At 38.5% G+C, this 16,215-nt stretch overlaps 1 pseudogene; it reads left to right on the top strand.

Moving 5' to 3' along the window:
* Positions 1 to 13,988: 13,988 nt before the first annotated feature.
* Positions 13,989 to 16,014, top strand: LOC112814051 (CWF19-like protein 1 pseudogene; annotated as a pseudogene).
* Positions 16,015 to 16,215: the final 201 nt, after the last annotated feature.

Below are 16,215 nucleotides of genomic sequence, written 5' to 3'. Positions count from 1 at the left end.
GAATGTCCAATGGAAAAAAGACAGTCTCTTCAACAAATGGTGTTGGGAAAATTGGACAGCCACATGCAGAAGAATGAAACTGGACCATTTCTTTACACCACACACAAAAATAGACTCCAAATGGTTGAAAGACCTAAACGTGAGACAAGAGACCATCAAAATCCTAAAGGAGAACACAAGCAGCAACCTCTTCAACCTCAGCCGCAGCAACTTCTTCCTAGAAATATCGCCAAAGGCAAGGGAAGCAAGGGCAAAAATGAAATATTGGGATTTCATCAAGATAAAAAGCTTTTGCACAGCAAAAGAAACAGTCCACAAAAACCAAAAGACAACGGACAGAATGGGAGAAGATATTTGCAAATGACATATCAGATAAAGGGCTAGTATCCAAAATCTATAAAGAACTTATCGAACTCAACACCCAAAGAACAAATAATCCAATCAAGAAATGGGCAGAAGACATGAACAGACATTTTTCCAAAGAAGACATCCAAATGGCCAATAGACACATGAAAAAGTGCTCAACATCGCTCGGCATCAGGGAAATCCAAATCAAAACCTCAATGAGATACCACCTCACACCAGTCAGAATGGCTAAAATTAACAAGTCAGGAAACGACAGATGTTGGCGGGGATGCGGAGAAAGGGGAACCTTCCTACACTGTTGGTGGGAATGCAAGCTGGTGCAGCCACTCTGGAAAACAGTACGGAGGTTCCTCAAACAGTTGAAAATAGAGCTACCATATGATCCAGCAATTGCACTACTGGGTATTTACCCCAAAGATACAAATGTAGTGATCTGAAGGAGCATGTGCACACCCCAATGTTTATAGCAGCAATGTCCACAATAGCCAAACTGTGGAAAGAGCCAAGATATCCATCGACAGATGAATGGATAAAGAAGAAGTGGTATATATACATAATGGAATATTATGCAGCCATCAAAAGGAATGAGATCTTGCCATTTGCAACGACGTGGATGGAACCGGAGGGTGTTATGCTGAGTGAAATAAGTCAATCAGAGAAAGACATGTGTCATATGACCTCACTGATATGAGGAATTCTTAATCTCAGGAAACAAACTGAGGGTTGCTGGAGTCGTGGGGGGTGGGAGGGATGGGGTGGCTGGGTGATAGACATTGGGGAGGGTATGTGCTATGGTGAGTGCTGTGAATTGTGCAAGACTGTTGAATCACAGATCCGTACTTCTGAAAAAATAATGCAATATATGTTAAGAAAAAAAAAAGAATTTAGCAGGAGGGGAAGAATGAAGGGGAGTAAGTCGGAGGGGAAGACGAGCCATGAGAGACAATGGACTCTGAAAAACAAACTGAGGGTTCTAGAGGGGAGGGGGGTGGGGGGATGGGTTAGCCTGGTGATGGGTATTAAAGAGGGCACGTTCTGCGTGGAGCACTGGGTGTTATGCACAAACAATGAATCATGGAACACTACATCAAAAACTAATGATATAATGTATGGTGATTAACATAACAATGTTATGTTATGTTAAGTTAAAAAACAAAATTTTTTTAAAAAGTATATAAAAAATAGGTGCCAAGATCAGCACTCCAAATTACAACGATCCATTTTGCCTGGGACTACGAGGTGCCCTTGGGTGCACACTTGAATCACTGTAACCAGGAAAGTTCCCTGGGTTAGACAGGGCAAGCTGGTTATCCAACTCCCCAAGTACAGGGTGAGAATTTATCTTGGACCTGAAAGAGAAGAGTTTCCTTGCTGTTTGGTTTGAATGCTAAGAATTATCTATGCATTTACAGAAGTGTAAAATTAGTGTAAGAAAACAGAGCTATTAGGATGAGAAAGAAAACATGAATTGCACTGTTAAGAGTGTTTGGCACCAAGGAGTAGGAACTTGTTAAGGGATATTATAGAAACTAATATTTACTATGCACCCTCTTTTTTAAAGAATGGCATTTAGCCTATAAATGTGTAAGTTCAATCATCAAAAAATACAATCAATATGCAAAATTCTGTATTTGCATATAAAGAGATTGCTTCCTTGTGTGGAAGATTAAAAGAAACCAATTTCCCTCATGCTGCTCTTTAGTATCTAATGAGGGATTTCAACCTATTTCAGCTGAGATTACTCTTTATCATTCCATCCAAGGCAAAGTACCCTAGCTGGCATCCATGATACACTGATTCTAAAGGGAAAACAAATGAATAGCATAATTGTATTTTCAAAACTCTTTAAACAGCTTTGATGCTTGGAAAGTCACTTCACTTTCTGCCAACAGTTAATGCCAGTTTTCCTTTGATCTTAAAAAAATGCGGGTTTAAAGGAAGATTCTCTGATTAGTATATTTTTCAGTTGAGAAAAATTTTGAAAAATAGGGGCCGAAATCTCATCATATTACTACCATACGTTCAGCACAAACCCCCTTATAAATTTGTGTGAAGCTATATGTAAAAGGAAAATTCTGAAGGATTTTTCTGTAAGGATCTGCCCTGAAAGTCTCCTGCAAGAGAAGCTAGTAAATAAGCTCACTGAGTTTCACAAGTATCTGCACACAAATATTTTCTCCCTGCCAGCCTACAAACCACACCTCTCGGACTTTGGGACAAAATATAAGGAAACACATCTTTTATTTCTCAAGCGGTAGTTTTGCTTTTGGAGATGCAACATTGACTAGAGGAAAGTCATGTGGATTTGGAATCCTAATATTTCTTTTTCTGAATCTTAGTTTCACTAATTCTCTTAAGATAAAGCCAGACCTATGAGCTTCTGAGCCTGCTTATACACCTGTAAAATCGTACAGTAATACTTGATCCACCCACCTCACAGAGGATCTTTGAAGCATCCACTATAATATGTAAGAATAATTTGTGCAAACTTTGATTTTGATCCTTTGGGATAGTTCCTATATCACCCAAATGCTGTCCTGATAGTGTTTTATAACAAATTCCACTCCTTATAGTGTTCTTATTTCGTTTGTCTTAACTGAAGGATAACCACATCTAATAACAAAGATTATATCGTGTGAGCAATTCATGTATGTAGCTCTAAGGGGCAAACTATGGCTCTCTCTCCTTAGTGAGGAGGACAGCCACTGTTCCACAACAAAGAATGAGCTGGAGACCTTCAACGGTAAGTTCCTGGCTTTATTAAGGCAATTCCTGCCAACAAAATCTTCAATCAGAGCTGATCAGCTCTATTGGCAGTAGCCCTGGGGTGGCTGCTCTTGCAGGATCAGCTCTTAGCACAGACCTGCTAATTCCCATGGTTTGCTCCCCAGAGGTGTCCATGCCTGCCCTGAAGTGTGACTCTGGTCATCTCTCCGAAGGAACTCCGCATTTCTTGGCAATTCCTAGTTCAGTGTCTGTTCAACAAATGTTTATTAAACTCCTGCAATTTGCCCAACACTGTATTTGATGCTAGGGATAAACATGTGAAACATAATATGGCTGCCCTTGAGAAATGTATAGGCTACTATTAACCCCAGGCCCATAAATAGAAGAATGTGGTTAAATGTTCGGCAGTGTTCCAACCAGCAGTCGGGGGAGCATTGGAAGACAGATTCCTGGAGCACCTAAACTTTAATGGTTGATTCAGACCTTGGTCCTCTCTGAGACTCCAAGCTCAGTTCTTTCAAGGAAATAGATGAAGACTTCTAAACCTGGGATCCACAATAGAGTCTCTGGTATCAGGAGAGTTCTGAGAGAATTTTGTGTATATGCATTCTTTCATTTCAGTGATAATCTCAATTATGTAAACCAAAGTCAGCAAACCTTTTCTGTAAAAGACCAGATGGTAAATATTTTAGGCTTTTGGGCCATACAAGCTCTATCACAGCTACCTGACTCTGCCATTATAGCAGGAAAGCAACCATGGGCAATAACAAAAAAATTTAGGCATGACTAAGTTACAGTAAAACTTTATTTAAAAAAATAGGTGTGGGGGCTTGCAGATTAGGCCGGCAGGCCGAAGTTTGATGACCTCTGATGTAAGTGAACATTTTATAACAGAATACTACTATGTGATTTCATTGGTGTTTAGAGTGGGTTTAGGAGAGGCATAGAACCAAAAAGCATCAAGGCGTAGTATATGAATATAAATTTATGTGACTCAAAAAGAGGACTCTTTCTCAAAAAAAAAGAAAAGGAAAGGAAAGAAAAGTGGGGTGCCTTGGTGGCTCAGTCGGTTAAGCGTCTGACTCATTTCTGCTCAGGTCATTATATCAGGGTCCTGAGATTGAGCCCTGAGTCAGCCTCTGCACTAAGCATGGAGCCTGCTTAGGATTCTCTTTCTCCCTCTGCCCCTCCCCCCGCTCTCTTTCTCTTCTCTCTCTTTCTCTCTCTAAAAATAAATTCTAGGGGCACCTGGGTGGCTCAGTTGGTTAAGAGTCTGCCTTTGGCTCAGGTCATGATCCCGGAGTCCCAGAATTGAGTCCTGCATCAGGCTCCCTGCTTAGCAGGGAGTGTGTTTCATCCTCTCCCTCTGCCGTTCATCCCACTTGTGCGCTCTCTGTCTCTCTATTAATAAATAAATAACATATTTTAAAAAACTTTTTAAGAAATAAAATTTAAAAAAAAAAAAAAGAGTAAGGCAATGGGATAGGGAGTTCATTGCATGGAATATAGCCTTATGGACATGCCAAACTAGAAGGCTTCTGTGCTCTGGGAGAGCAGTTCCATATTCATATTGCCTTGTGGAGATATCACTATGCATGGCAACTTTCAATAGTTTGCCATCAGAAAATATATAAATGCAATGAAAGGGGTTTTTTTGTTCACCAGTATTTTTTTTTCTTTTTTGGCATCATTTGGGAGAATATATGTTTATTTTGATTTTCCCAACAAAACAGTTGATTGGTAGTTAAAAGTAAGGTTACTGTCCATCATCATCATCATCAAAGTAATAAAAAAACAAAGAGGGTTTCATTACATAGGCATGGTTGATTAATCATTGGCCACATGACTGAACTCATTTTCTAACCTCCCTTTCCCCCACTGGTGCTGGGCTGGATCAAAGTTCCAACCTTCTAATCAGGTGGTTGTTCTTTCCAGTAAGCAGTGCCTTCCTGAAGCTATCTAGGACCCCATCTTGACTTACCTTGGTAGTGTAATGAAGACACTCCTCTCACTTAGGAAATTCCAATGGTTTTTGAAGCTCTCTGCCAGGAACTGAAGACAAGGACCATACACATTGTTTATTATACCACAAAACTTGTAGGAAATGTAAGGAAAGCTAGTGAAAAGAGAGCATGGTGAGCAAGGAAGAATGGTGTAAAACAGTAGTTGCCAAACTTTGCTGCACACTGGAATCATGTGGGTATCTTTAAAAAATAATGATGTCTGACTGCTACCTTCAGACATTCTAATGTAAATGGCAAAATGTAAAACCCTGGCAACAGGATTTATCAAAGCACAGCATATGAATCTAATGTACAAAATGTTTGGAAACCACTGATATAAAGTAAGGTTGAAAGACAAGAACTAAATCAGACAGAACCCTTTAGGGCATGATAAATACTTTAAATTTTCTTCTAAGTACAATGGGAAGCTGCTGAAAGTCTTAAGAAGGGAGTAATAAAACTCAATTTATTTTTATAATAGCTATATGATACACTATGAAATACAGTGAAATATAAGAAAAAGTATGGGAGAATGAAGACCAGTCAAAAGGGATTCTAATGTTAGAGTAGGCAGTTAAGTTCTAACAGGATACATGGAGGTCAGGAAGAAGGAAGTCATGGCCAGCTAGGCAAGGTCCGAGGCCTGTCCCAGAAGCACTCCACAAGAAGCCCAATCAAACCAGACAGGCCCAAGATGGCGGATGCCATGACAGGAAACTCCTGACCAAATTAGGAAGAAAAAGGGCAAAGCCCAGCTTATTGCTCCAAGTTGTGAATTTTCCACCGGCTAGTTAACAACTGCAGATAAAAGATAGAAACCCAAACCTTGAAGACGCCTCTCTCTCTCTCTCTCTCGCTAGCTGCTATCATATCTTGAGAGTGTACTTTTTGCTTTAATAAACTTTGCCGCGTGTGTTACTCATCTGCTGTGCTGCATGTCTATCCTGAATTCCTTCTCATGACAACCAAGAATCTTCAGCAACTCTTTTGGGTCCAGCTGGGTCGAGGCCCCAATAGGGTGACCCAGTCACCCCATTCACCCAGTGACACCATGAGGACAAATGAGAAGACCTGATTTATATCTCTTGAAGCCTGGGTGATACAGAAGACTGGTGTCTGCCCCAGACTTGAGGAATTTTAAAGCCTAGAAGTGGGTAAAGTGGACAGTGGTAACTGAGAAGATGGCTTCATTGGGGGAACCTTTTCTATCAATAAGTTCAATGTGTGTGTTTTTCCTCTGAACTGGGAAGACGTGACCTCGTGTCAGACCTCAGTCATCTAAAAGTGACTTTGTCCAGGAAGTGTGGTAGAGACCCAGATATACATGGACAACCGGGAGTTTTAAATAGTCAGTGGGAAAATGTCAAAGAACTACCAGTAAGCCATCTGCAGTAATGGGAGAACCTCCAAAGAACCCATGCAACCCACAGTAGAAGAAAGGATCCATTTTAGAAACACTAACCAAGCCAGAAAGTGTTACACCAGCTCACAACTGTACCAGGAAAGTAAAACCTTTACTGCCCCTTACTTTCCCTTCTCTTCTCCATTCCATCTTGGGGGAGCAATGGCATCTTTACCCTATTTTATGATCTGTGTGGGGAGAGGAGCAGGGGCAGAAACATGAGGCAATAAAATAGAAAAGAAGTCTTCTACATTGCCTATTCCCAGCAGGTGCGAGCTGGGAGAGAGGTAGGGCACCCAGCAGTAGAACTCACCAACATCCTTCTAGTCCTTTTTTCTGATTTAGGAAAGACGCATTTTGCAGCCTCTTTCGGTTACATGGGGTCTGTGACTATGTATAACTGAAGAAATTGGACTGGAAATGTCATGTGTTACTTTCAAACTGTTGCGATGGGAAAGCTCTGCGTGACTCTGTTGTTTCCTCTTTCCCAGCAGCAAGGAGGTCCCTTGTCAACATGGCGGCACCCCAAGAGAGACATGGCTTTGATTACTGAGTTACTGCAAGGAGGAGTTACTGCTTCGGTCCTGGGAGGACTTAGGGCAAACAAACAAACAAACAAACAAACAAAAAAAACCCAGAACATGTGTTGGGTCTGTTACCAGGGCACAACTTGATCTGTCCTAATTTATACAAGGATAGAAGATTTAACCTAGAATGAAATTTGGAGTTTCTATTACTACTTGGGACTGAACATACTAATTATTGGTCTAAAACTGTTTTAGGGGTCAAAGAGCCTACAGGGCCTTTAGTGTCTAAGAATTTCTTTGAGGTCTCATGCAAGGGCAGGGAAAAAACAGCCACATACACATTGCAAAGCCATTGGGAGGAAAAATTACATTGCTTTATTGTCTCAGCCTCAAAACTTATGCTTCTGTTGTGCTGACTATGGAAGGTTTCTGCAAATTCTTACTAGGCTAGGTCAACCTATTTAAGAGATCACTTCATGTAACAAGGAAAATAATGCCATATAGCTTTTAAAAAACAAGTTTATTTCCTCTGAGCTTTGGGTGTGGATAGGGTTAAGTCGCAAAGGAATGGAAAGGATCACCATCTCTCAGGAGTTAAGATTTTATGTTTCTAGAAGATTTTGATAACTTGAATAGCCTGTCATGCCATCACCTAGTTAAAAAGACAATTCTCATTGCCTTAGATGAGTGTTGGTTAGCTCTGCCGTGGCAGTGGGGATGGAGCACCATCACTGCCTCAGAAATACAGCTATGCTATTTGAATATCCATTGGCATTGTTTAATTGTGGTAGATGGCAAAAACGGCCACAATGCTCTGCTCTTCTTCTCTGTCCCTTCTATCTGGTCTAGCCTTTTGACTTGATTTGGCCAACAGACTGGGGTGGAAGGAACAGAATTCAAGTTCTGAGCTTGGGACTGATCTGGCCTCTTGCCATCCTGGAGTTGCCGTCAGTCCGTCCAGGCTAGCCTGCCCGTGGGTGAGAGACACGCATTCCAATCACTTTTCTTGTCCCAGCTGACGACTAGCCACCCTCCAGAGAGAGATCTGCCTGGCAGACATTCGGGTGGCTGCCAGCACATGAGGAATCCCAGCTTAGACCAGAAGAACTAGAAGAATAGAGCTCCCCAGCTGAGATCTGCATGCTGACCCGCAAGATTGTGAGCAAAATAAATGGATGTTTTAATTCATTAACTTTTGGATGATTCATTAAATGACAAAATCTGATTGAAAAAATAAGGATGAGATAAATATTGTTTGTAAGAAACTCTGCTAATTATTTTGTGAATGGTGACAGAAAGGAAAGGCTAATATTATGGAACAAATAAATGCCAGGTGTCATAATGCTACACTTAGGCAGAGAGGGTTAGGTTTATCGCTACTCATTTTTAGGTCTTGTATTAGTAATTTGGGCTGTCATAACAAAATGCCATAGACTGGGTGGCTTAAACAACAGAAGTTTATTTTCTCACAGTTCTGGAGGCTGAAAAGTCCGAAGTCAAGGCACCAGCTGATTGGTTCCTGGTGAGAACTTTTCCTGGCTTGCAGCGGATCGCCTTTCCTTTGTGTCCTCACATGAGGGTGTCTCCTCTTCTTAGGAGAGCATGAGCCCTATAGGATGAGGGTCCCACCCTCACGACCTCATTTTTTTATCACCTGTTCACAGGCCATGTCTCCAGATACAGTCACTTTGGGGGATAGGGCTTCAGTGTGTGGATTTGGGGAGAACAGAAACATTCAGTCCATAACAGCTCGAAAACACTATTATTGTTGAAATTCCTAGAGTAAAAAATCACTTCATTATTGTAGGATTGAAAGTCATTAGTCCTTACCCCCGCTTCCCTGCTAAATGATTGTTTGCCATAACACACAATTCGTTAGGCATGCAACTTCTACATTATTAAACTGAACAGATCCTACAAATACTTCTCTCTAAAATGTTTGCTATAGAATCCAACATTTTATGAAGAGAAAACATTACATTGGAAGAAATAACAAGCTTTAGTAGCTTTTTGGAAGTCAAGGTCGTCTTTAAACCAAATCACATTTAATGAAGCAAAAAAGAAAAATAATTCTCAAAGGCGCACATACACATACTGGCAATTTGATTATCTCCCTTTCTTCTCACATATTTAATATTTATTTTTATATTTAGAAATAAATTGCCAATTTGTAATATTATTTGAATAACAAAAAGAAACAGTTATATTAAATAAATGGAAAAGAATATTTAAAGTCTGTTAGGTATTCCTATACTAAAAGTTTACTACAATTCACATAAAAAGGCCATTATGCAAATTTAGTATTTCTCACTGAGCAATGCCGAGTAGATACCACTATGTTGTTTTACTTTTGAAGTGTTTATATTTTCTTAATAAAAGAATGCTAAAGTATGCAGCATAATAGCTACATATTAAAATATAAAAGAACGACATATTCAATTCTATGAATATTACTGGTGGACCACTATTTTATGTGTTCATATTTTATACTCCAACCGAAGCCAACGGATATAGATCATTTGCTACCCTGACATCATGAGGATATTTTCCTGTGTTGATAACTGTGTCTTTTGCATTTAGGTCTTTAATCGACCCAGACTTGACTTTATGTGTGAATAAAGTTACATTTTGATTTGTTGTTCATATGGATACATTTGATCTGAACAGTATTTATGGAAGAGATTGTTCATCCTCCACTAATCTTCCATGCCATCTCGGTCACATATATGTCTGTATACCATACATCTGCTTTTGGGCTCTCCATTTTATTTCATTCGTCTATCTCTGCACCCAGACCACATTACCTTAATTATTATAGATCCTTAAAAAGTCTTAATATCTAATAAAGCAAGTCTTTGCTCTGATTCTTCTGTTTTAAGGCTGTCTAGTTATAAGCGCCCTCTTAAATTTACATATAAATTTTAGAATCAGCTTATTAATGTCTATGGAAAGAAAATGCTGTGATTTTGACTAGAATCATTCAGGGGCAAAATCAATTAATATAATTTATCTTTTAATTCATTTAGGTATTGTTTAAGGTCTTTCAATAAATTTTAAAATATTTCTCACGGAGTTCTTGGACATATTCTGTCAAATATGTTTTTATGTAACTTGCAGGCTTGGTGTTATTATAAATGTTATCTTCAAACTTTTTTGTTTGTATTCTTACTATTTATTACTGTTATTTAGGACATAATTTATTTTACTATGCAGATTTTTACTTAGCAACTTTTTCTTACTCTTCTACTAATTTGAATAATTTATTTGTGTTTTTGTTATTCCTTATACACAATTATATGATTTGCAAATTAGTTTTTAATTCTTTATTCTTTCCAATCCTTACACTTACTTCTTTTTGTTGTCATCCTGCACTAGTTAGAAAAACTCGTAAAATACTAAATGAAAGAGGTAATTGTGGGGTGCCTGTGTGGCCAGTCGTTAAGCATCAGCCTTCGGCTCAGGTCATGATCTCAGGGTCCTGGGATTGAGTCCCACATCGAGACCCACATGGAGCCCCACATCAGGCTCCCTGCTCGGCGGGAGGCCTGCTTCTCCCTCTCCCACTCCCCCCTGTTTGTGTTCCCTCTCTCGCTGTGTCTCTCTCTGTCAAATAAATAAATAAAATCTTAAAAAAAAAAAAAAAGAGGTATTGCTTGGAATGTAGGTCTTCTTCCTGAATTCAGAAGTGGAGCCTTCTCAACGTGTTCTCACTGTGTATAAAGTTTACTGTTGATTTGCAGTCACATGAAGGAAGTTCCCCTCTGCTTCTAAGTTGTCAAGAACATCAACATCAATGGACATTATATTTTAATAAGTGCCGTTTTTGCAATTGTTGAGGTATTTTATGATCTTTAATTTTATAATGTGACAAATTGTATTAACTTTCCCATATTAATACTTTATCTTCCTGAAGTAAAATCAACTTTGTCACGTGCATTATATCATTTATACTTTATGTATGTTCTAAATTCTTTTTGCTAGTATATTACTTATGATTTTTGCATCTATGTTTCATAAATAAATTTTGCTCATATTTTTCTTTCTTTACGATCTTTGTTGCGTTTTGGCATTAAAATTACACTAGCCTCAGGGCGCCTGGGTGGCTCAGCCATTAAGCGTCTGCCTTAGGCTCAGGTCATGATCCCAGGGTCCTGGGATCGAGCCCCACATCAGGCTCCCTGCTCGGTGGGAAGCCTGCTTCTCCCCCTCCACTCCCCCATCTGTGTTCCCTCTCGCTGTGTCTCTCTCTGTCAAATAAGTAAATAAAATCTTTAAAAAATAATCGCACTAGCCTCATAAATAAGCTTTTAGTGCCCTGAAAAAGTATGGTTAAGTTTGCAAAAATGTGTTACTTGAACACTGGTTTGAACTTGTTGATAGAGACTCTGTGCTTGGAATTTTCTTAGTGGAAATGTTTTTTACTACTGATTCAGTTTTCTAGTAATTATAGGACAATTCAGACCTTTCCCATTCTTCTTTAAGTAAATTTGCTTATATATTTTTTCTTGAAATTTGTCAACTTAGTTGAAATGTTTTAATTTATAGCATAAAGTTTTCATAAAACTTTCATAAATATTAAAAATCCCAGAGACACCCAAATGAGTTATAACTTATGTCCACACAAAAACCTGCACATGAATGTTTATAACAGTTTTACTCGTAATTGCTAAAACCTAGAAGCAAGTAAGATGTCCTTCAATAGGGGAATGGATAAAAAAACTGTGGTAGATCCATACAATGGCATATTTCTCAGCAATAAAAACAAAGGAGCGATCAAGCCATTAGAAGACATGGAGAAAAGTTAAATGCATATTGGTAAGTGAAAGAATTCGATCTGAGAAGGCCACATATCATATAATTCCCACTATAGGACATTCTGGAAAACACGAAACTATAAAGAAGGTAAAAAAAATCAGTGGTTACCAGAGGTTGGGAGAGGCAGAGGGAGGGATGAATAGGTAGAGCACAGGGGGTTTTTAGGCAGTGAAATTCTGTATGATGCTGTAGTGTGAACACATATATTTAAACATTTGTCAAAACCCACAGAATACATAACACCAAGAGTGAACTCTAATATAAACTATGAACTTCAGTTAATAATAATGTATCAATATGGGCCCATCAATTGTAACAAATGTTCAGAATAATGCAAGATTTAATAATAAGGAAAACTACATGCAGGGGAGAGAATGGGTATATGGGAATTCTCCATATTTTCTGCTTAATTTTCTGCAAACTAAAACTGCTAAAAACTACTCTATTAATTTAAAAATAAATATTATATTAATTTACCCCTTGTCATATGATGTTTCCTAGCTTCTTTTACAATTGCATCAACCTTTAAACATGTTTTTTCCATTACTATATTACGTTTTTATAATGATGGAATCCACAGCTGTCTAAGTCCTGGACCTAGTCTCTTCTTTTACAAACTCTTTATGTACCATTAAAACACTACATTTTTCCTAATTCACTTATTTTTTATGGGTTATTATTTTGAGAGACAGTTTTAAGGAATGCTCTCATTAATGTTGGTTTCCTTTATGAATAACCATTTTTTTTAATTAGAGTTTTATTATTTTTGGCTAACTGTGATGTTTTTCAAGGTCAATAACATTTGCTCAGTACCAGCTGCACCAACTAAGGTAATTCTTACCTTACCTCAGTGTACACTTGTCTAAAATGGTCAATTTAATAAATGTATTTATTTATATTAACACTGTGGTCACATAAATCCATCAGAGCAAATATTCCACAACTTTAGATAAGTTCCATAACCCTGACTTATTGGTATTTTCCCCATGGTCTTGGGAAACAGAAAAGAACCTACTTAGACAATTTAAAAAAAACATATGTCTCAGGACACACTGACTGTTCTATGTTCTCTTTCCTTTCGAATGCAACCCATCTGACCAAAGACGAAAGCTTATATATACATAGCCCTCGGGTTGCCTAAGAGAATCTGGCTGTGTTTTACTTGAGATATTAGGTTAATCTGATTTTCTTAAACTTCATAATTCAATCCATCTTTTTTATTTGGGGCAGAAATTTTTCCCTTGAATTCAAATGATCTACAAAGTTGAAGGAAGTTGTAAATTCAATTCTTTTGTATTGACTTAAGCAACGAGTTAGAAATATCAGGCTGACTTTATGATATTCTCTGTAATTAAGTAGAAAAGTTATTTTCTGATATTAGTTATAATTATTTCCTAGTATTTGATTAGTATTTTTCCTTTGTTTATTCAATTTGTGGGAACTATATGCATTAAGGGCATAGGGAAAAAAACTCTTAATACATAAATTTTGAGGCTTAGTTTAGACTTGCAAGCTCTTTTATTTAGGATAAACTTGAAACTAATTAAATTATTTCTATTTCAAATTCCAAAACATCAAGAGCTATAATACTAATGGGAAGAAATGATGAAATAGTCTTTTCTTCTTTATCTGGGGATGTGCCCATGTTTTGGAATTCATTGTATTTTTTTCACCTATAGATCTTGGGCACGGAATTTCTACTATTTAGCTATTTGCTAATAAAATTAGTTGTCAAAGTCTGGAGCAGGCATTTTTTTAACTTTCCTGAAAAAAAAAAGAAATGACTCATAGTTCTATACTTACCTTTTTAAAATGTACTCCGGAATTCAATCAAATTCTACAAAAAAAAAAAAATCTAAAAATCAAATGTCTACACTAGGTCAGTTGCTTAGGAACAGTTGTAGAATTACCATGATTGAATCTGTCAGGTCTAAACAGGAGGAGAACCCAGACCAAGTAGTTTAATAGAGGACATTAATACAGACCACTAGTTACAAAGGAAGAGGAAGATCTACAAGACAATCAGAAAATGGAGAGGACACCCAGTGTTTCACATCAACACTCAGAGATTAGTGTCACTCAAAATTTAGTCTAGAGTTGGAGAGACAAAGGAGACAATGATGCTGCAAAAGCTTGAGAATACAGAACATGCAGACAGAAGCTGGAATCACAGAGAGACAACCACTCATGGAAGCAAGACCCATTTGGGAACTGGGATCATGGCAAGGATTGCCTCAACAGAAATTGTGGCCACAGAGAGAAGGTCTGCTAGAAAGAGATGGAATTATGGAGACTCAGTCTATACCAAAAATGCAGCCCAAAGCCAGGAAAGAAGACAAGGAAGTAACATGGCTTCTCTCCTGTTGTCCTCCATTTTTTTTATTTTGTCTCCCATTAGCGGTATCTATCCAGAAAACAATTGGCAAAGGGGGTGTGGAAAATCAAGTTTGTGAGAATCAGGACCCTGAGACACTGAACAGAAGAGAAACAAATTAATCTTTTCTCAAGAGTGAAGTAGTCATGATTTGGGAAAATTTGGCAGAAAATTTACAAGTAAGGACTAGGGAAAAAGTAAGAAATGTAGGGTTGGAAAGTTTTTTTGTTTTTGATTTTGTTTTTTTAAATATTTTATTTATTTATTCATGAGAGACAGAGGGAGAGAGAGAGAGAGAGAGAGAAGCGGAGGGAGAAGCAGCCTCCCAAGGAGCAGGGATCCCGATGCGGGACTCGATCCCGGGACCCTGGGATCATGACCTGAGCCGAAGGCAGACGCTTAACCATCTGAGCCTATAGGGTTGGAAAGTTCTATAGTGACTATCAGTAACATTATAACAGACCAAATTATTTACATGGTTAGTGTTTATATCATGTTTTATGGCAAAGAACAAAAGTCTCATAAATGTTTTAAAAATATCTATGAGCTCTTGAATCAGTAGGAAATCTTACTTTATGAAATTCTTGGCAAATTTTTTATAACACTTATTGATGTAGATGATGTGCCATGCACAGGGCTATCCATGCACTTTCTTATTTAATCCTCACAAAAACTCTATGAAGTAGATACTATTGTTGTCATTTTGCAGATGAAGGGAGGACTAATTGTCTGAGGTCACAGTGGTAGTAAGTGGGAGAATTCTTATTCAAAGCCCTGTTTCCTGATCTCTACACTCTGTCTTGGTCACCGTGTAATTCTGCCCCAGTCAGTGCTGTCTGATGAGGCTTCATTATGTGTTATTCATAATCACCTTTCTGAGCAGATGGCTCTCTCCCACTTCCACAAAGCTGGCTCACAATAATGATGGTTAAAATTAAATAGGTGTTTTGTATCCAACCCACACACAGAAGATGAAATCATCCCTGCTTATGTGACCAATGATCTTCTAAAGGCTATATGTACATTTTTATCTCTTTAATCATCTGCAACTACTCTGTTATTCTATAAGATGGCTAAGGGGATAGGTAGATTGAAGCAGAGAAGGAAGGCATTCCTCTACAGGAGGAATCATCTCTTGACCCAAGGCAGCTTCCAAACTTCCTTAGCCTCCAGAACCTTGCCAGGTTTGCCTTGCCAGTCCAAAAGTGGACAAGCATTTGGTGGTCAACATTGACACACATTGCTACCTTTCCCTGGTCAAAGGAGGCTTATCTGGCGACCATGTCCACATCCTGCCCATTGGACATGATCAGTCAGTGATGGAGCTTTCATCAAGATGATGGAAGAGGTGAAGAAGTATAAGACTACACTGAGACAGCTCTGCAAGAGTCAAGGAAGTGGAGTGTTCTATTTTAGAGAAATTATAGGAGCTACCATTTTTGTGCCACTCAGCCACTGCTCTGCTAATGACATTAAAGATGCCTACATTACCCAGGCACAGGAAGAACAGATGGAGCTAGCTGTTGGAAATCCAGAGCTCTCTGACATCAAGCCCATTGCACAGCCAGGAGCAATGTACTTTTATGTCAAAATTGACAGAGGAAAGAAGCTTTCCTACAAAAAAAAAAAAAAAAAAAAAATCCCTTGCAGTTAAAAAGGGAGGTCCTGGCCCGTGAAGTCATTCTTCATATTCCTGACCAGTCTGACTAGAGACAGTGCCAGATGAGCAAGGAAGAGGCGACCCTGGCTCACAGCTTCTGGAGAAACTTTGAGCCCTTTGACTTCATTCCAGATGACTGAGCAAAGGGAAAGGCGCTTTATGAACTTCACAGGAAGTAGTAGCAACCTGTTTGTAAAGAAACCAGTCTCAAGGGGCTCCCGTGGAAACCGCCTACAGCAAAGAAGCCTGATAGTGAATGTTCTCTGGAAAAAAATCACATTGTAGGATGAACGTCTTATGTTAAAAGCATGTCTGTCATCAAGCTCCAAGGACGGACTGTG

Source organism: Callorhinus ursinus, unplaced genomic scaffold (genome assembly GCF_003265705.2).
Source record: "Callorhinus ursinus isolate GAN/ISIS: 27379988/994484 unplaced genomic scaffold, GSC_fseal_2.0 scaffold6, whole genome shotgun sequence".
In the NCBI taxonomy this organism is placed as follows: Eukaryota; Metazoa; Chordata; class Mammalia; order Carnivora; family Otariidae; genus Callorhinus; species Callorhinus ursinus.
The sequence above is the reverse complement of the archived record's forward strand: the minus strand, read 5'-3'. Positions and strand labels throughout refer to the sequence as shown.